The sequence below is a fragment of the Alexandromys fortis genome, unplaced genomic scaffold (assembly GCF_014885135.2).
Source record: "Alexandromys fortis isolate MF-2015 unplaced genomic scaffold, M_Fortis_MF-2015_v1.1 scaffold_95, whole genome shotgun sequence".
Taxonomy (NCBI): Eukaryota; Metazoa; Chordata; class Mammalia; order Rodentia; family Cricetidae; genus Alexandromys; species Alexandromys fortis.
This window is the reverse complement of record NW_026067990.1, coordinates 1,304,766-1,309,496: the sequence shown is the minus strand read 5'-3', so window position 1 is coordinate 1,309,496 and position 4,731 is coordinate 1,304,766. Positions and strand designations below refer to the sequence as shown.

The window sequence follows — 4,731 nt, the reverse complement described above, 5'->3', positions numbered from 1 at the left end:
ACATTTTATCCTCTCTCCCCTACATCACTATTTGTGGACTGTGAGAGTGGGAGCCAAGCTCTAAGGTCTATGGTGTGCTGAGGGCCTGAGTCCTTTCAGAGTGAAGGTGAGAGCTTGAGGATAGCCAGAGAAAGTCCCACTCCAGATAAAGCCACCAAATAATGGAACTGCATGTTTGGTAAGCCTGCCACATACCTGGGACTCCCTTCTATGAATAGCCCATTTAGCCTTTATGTCTGCAGGGAACTAGATTTTGAGTTTCCTAGATTGGAGAGTCATCTGAAGTTAAGGTGAGGGTTTAGGCTGGACTGCAAAACTTCTGTTCTACATGGAGGGACACTAATTAATGTCACTGATCCCCTGTGGTAAGTGTGACATCAAATTGTGACCCATAGTGTGCCTAAGCTCCCATCTCCTATTTCCACCCCAGTATTCTGTGAATAATAGATACCTTCCAAGATTCCTAAAGTGGAGAGTGACTAGTGAGGGTGGGTTGTAAAAAGTTCTCCATCAAAGGGACTGAGTAACCAGAAGAAACACTCACTTGATGTTTGTTTATGAATCTTCCTTGGAAAATTTAGGAAAGTTTTAACAATTTTTGAGTAACCCTAATTTTGAGGGATCCCTCGGTGTTAACTTCAGGAATTAGCCCCTCCTCACCATTCCACACCCACATATAAGATCTTGGGATATGAGGGATTATTTTGTGATTTTCTTAGACTAGAGACAGCCATTCCCTATGGTATTTTCAGAGTGCAAGAGAGAGTTCAAGGTGGACTACAGTGGGCCTTTGAGAACAGGAGGGCCCCACAAAATTCAGTGTCATCCCCAGGGTCAGCCTAGATTTAGTTGGAATAAATGTAGAAAAATGAGACTCTCCTATTTTGTTTGCTCTGTCCTCGGAATAAGCACTGTTTTCAGTCCTGGAGGGCTAGAGAGGTGCCTGGCTTGCAAAGTAAAAGTAGGACTGAGAGTGGAATGTGGAAACTCTACTCTGGATAGCCAGACAACAGATAGTATCATTATTCCAGGTTGATGTGCACTACTGTAAACTGGACTGACTTGTTGAGAGTATCCCTTTCATCTCCCTCAGGGGGGTGGAGAGATTCTGCTCATCTGAGCCATTTCAGTTTCCCAGAGGGAAGAGGACAACTGATTTTTTGAGTCCAGATAGAAGCTGACTGTGGATAACAGAAACCCATTCTAGATGGAGAGGGTTGAATAATCAAGCTACATTGCATTGTTTTGAGGGTCTTACATAAAATCGAAGCAGTATTGTAGCAATAAGCATGCACGCAAACTTCCTCATCTGCATCCGGGGACTTGGATGACTCAGCGCCCTTTTGTGAGATTGCCAGAGGCTAGAAGATTCCTAAGTGCTGATTTGTGGAAATGATCCCCTCCCCACTGTTTCACATCCGGGTCCTGGTAGTTTAGAGACTCCGAGCCATTTTGCAAGGCTTCTGGAAGGGTGAAGTACACTCGCCGCCGCCGTCTGCATCTGGCGACTTAGCCAATTCAGAGCCAGCACACCAGGTTTTCTCTGTCGAGAAACTTGGGGAACTCACTGCCTTTTTTGTGAGGGTTCTGGAAGAGGTAAGTATTTAGCGCCTTCTTCATCTGGGGACTTAGGCAATTCAGAGCTAGCATACCAGGTTTTCTGCACTGAGGAACCTGGGGGGACTCAAAGCCCTTTTGTGAGGGTTCTGGAAGAGGTAAGTACTCTTAGCACATTCTGCATCTGGGGACTAAGGCAATTCAGAGACAGGTTTTCTGCATCCAGGGACTTGGGAGACTCACAGCCCTTTTATGAGGGTTCTGGAAAAGGTTAAGTACACTTAGTGCCTTCTGAATCTGAGGACTTAAGCGACTCAGTCACTTTGTGAGTATCCTGGAAGCAGGGAGTCCTTCACGCTTTCTACATCCAGGGACTTCAGAGGATCAAGCCATTTTGTGAGGTTCCTAAAGGCGGAGTTCCTGTCAGCACTATCCACATCCGGGTACTTAGGAGGCTCAGCACCATTTGTGAGGTTTCTGGAAGGTGGAACTCTAGTCAACGCTTTCTTCTTCCAGGTACTTCAAAGGCTCGGAGCCATTTTGTGAGGTTCTTGAAAGGGAGCCGGTCTTGCTGTTCTTTTGGAGCCCAGGTGAGAACTGAGGGTGGGCTCAAAGTCCTCTTTCAATATTAAAAGACCCCAAATAATGCAGTCAGACCCCTAGTGTTAGTATGGCTCCAAGTGAGGCCTTTTTGTAGGTATAAGACCATCCTTGGGAATTTCACGGCCAAGTTTTCAGGGTTATGAGGAAAAAGTCAGCTCTTGTCCAGGATTAAAGTCTGACTGGACAGTGGACTTAGAAAACTCCAATTCCGATAGAGGGACCCACAATATTATAGCTGTACCTCTGTGATGAACAGTGTACCAAATGGGGGTCCTCTTTAGTAGTTATAAACCCTTTGCTTATGTGCTCACTGGAGACAAATAGAGAGAGATTCTTCGAGGTCTCTTTAGATAATGACTTCACTTTCACCTTCCGTGTGCACATTGTGGGGGGCAGGGGGATCTAGATCAGTGGTTCCGTTTTGTAACCCCTTTGGAAATCAAAAGACCCTTTCACCGATGTCACCAAAAATCATGTGAAACCACAGATACTAATGTTACAGTTCCTAACATTGGTGAAATTTCAGTTATGGAGTAGCAACAAAAGTAATTTTATGGTTGGGGGTCATCGTAAAAGAGAAACTGTATTAAAACTATATTAAAGGGTTGTGGCATTAGGAAGGTTGAGAATCAAGAGACTAGAACAAACTTAAGCATTAATTTGTCTTCTTGGGGAACTAGTTTCTTCCTCACACTCTCCAGTGAGTTAGTGTACAGGAGACTATAGAAAGAGGAGGTGCCCAGGCATCTGTCCATCAAGATGAGTGCAGGGAGTAGTTTGAGAAACCTGTCTCCAGATAGATAGGCTAAGATAAAAAGCTACATTGCATGCTTTTTACCATACTGTTACAAACTAAGGCTTATGTGTGGGAATGAGCCCCTCCCCTATCTTCAGTTACTGCCTCCTGGGATTTTGGGGGACTTAGAGCCATGTGCCAAGTTCAGGGGATGCCTTTCAACGGGTCCCTGCTCCACCCTACACACATGCATATGAGGTTTCTTGTGGGGAGATAGCTAAATTATCAGTCCAGGTGAAAGCAGAAACTGCACTGCAGAGACACTTTCTAGGTAGAGATTTCCAGTTAATACATCCTGTCACCGAGTGGGACCCAAATGCTGAAAAGAGATCCTTGTCCTTTAGATCATAGGTGGGCCTCCATTCTTTCCTAATTACTGGCAGGAAGAGTAATAAGATTCAAGTACCCTCCCCCCCCCTTTTTTTTTTACCCTGTAGGATGAGGGCAGAGTACTTCTGAGGAGTAAGGCCTTAGTCTGGAGAGGTACAGTATCAGGGTCCTAAAGGAGGAACAAAGATACACCTGATATTATAGAGGAAACAATTGTATATGCTCTCCCCTGTAAACTGTCAGCCCATAATATTTCTGTGGAAGACTGGAGACCAAAAATGTCATCTCTAACTTCCTGTTCAGGGATTTAAGTGGAGATCAGGTCCTAGGCCTGGATAACGGATCCAAGGGTCAGCAGGGGCCATATGAGGAAAATTTGGAAAATCTCCAGAATCCACAAGACAAAAGAGGAAACCTCTTCATTCTACTTCCTATATTGATAAATCCCTAGGGATCTCAAGATGGACTTTGTCCTCACTTCTTTTTCCTCCTCAGGAAGGTGAGCCCATACATTGTGTGGGATCACCAAAGCAGCAGTGGAACCACCTGAGATCACCAGAGGGAGGTGTCCTGTATCTGTCAGCAATCCAGGTAAGAAAAATGATGAATGTTAGAAATATTCTGAAGAGAAGCCTCTCCACCAACACAAATAATTCCAATCAGACCAATTTAGGCTGAATAAAAGATGCCCGCATTTACTGCAGCACTCCAGTAGTAGCATGGTGAGGGGAAGAGAAAAGGGGAGGGAACCACAAATACCTGAAGACCACGTGTTTCCTTTTCCAGCAGCAGCCTAAATAGCCTGTGGGAGTGGTCCTGACCCTCCCTGGGGAGGCCTTAGAGCTTGGGCTTTTCCGGAGGTGGAGTCCTCTGGATAAAGGCAACTCCCAGGCCAGGGGCTAGGGTGATGTTTTGAACCAAATATTCCAGGGGAAGGGGCTAAAGATGGATGCCAGGGACTGGGCTGACACTTCCAACCAGTGAGGACTAAAGGGGATAAGAAACCATACATCTACTAACAAGGAAATGCAGTCTGTATGGCTCAGTTCCTATTCCTGGAGGGCCCTGAATGGGTGGCTAGGGTTGAGGGTTTACTTTTAGTTGCATACCTTTTGGTGAGAGTTCTCTGGGAGAAGATGCACTTGATACTAGGATTAAAGTCAGTTCAGAGGAGGTAGCTAGATATGGAGATGTGAGCTGGTGACACATCTCATCCAATCCTATGTGGGATCTGCCATGATGACCTCATGACCTGGGCTCATCTCTTCTGAGATATGGGTTCCCTAAGTCCACCTGAAGTTCGTCTCACCTATTCTTTTTTTTTTTTTTATTGAGAATAAGAAAAAAAAAGTTTCCGCCTCCTCCCAGCCTCCCATTTCCCTCCCCCTCCCCCCACTCTTCTCCCCTTCCTCCCACTCCTCTCCCCCTCCCCCCACTCCTCTCCC

The 4,731-nt window shown here is 45.7% G+C and overlaps 1 long non-coding RNA gene across 1 annotated transcript; it reads left to right on the top strand.

Moving 5' to 3' along the window:
• The first annotated feature begins 1,450 nt into the window (after positions 1–1,450).
• On the top strand, positions 1,451–3,878 carry LOC126512108 (uncharacterized). The gene is made up of 3 exons (XR_007594910.1): positions 1,451–1,596; positions 2,074–2,147; positions 3,782–3,878. It is a non-coding gene; the product is annotated as an uncharacterized lncRNA (long non-coding RNA).
• Positions 3,879–4,731: the final 853 nt, after the last annotated feature.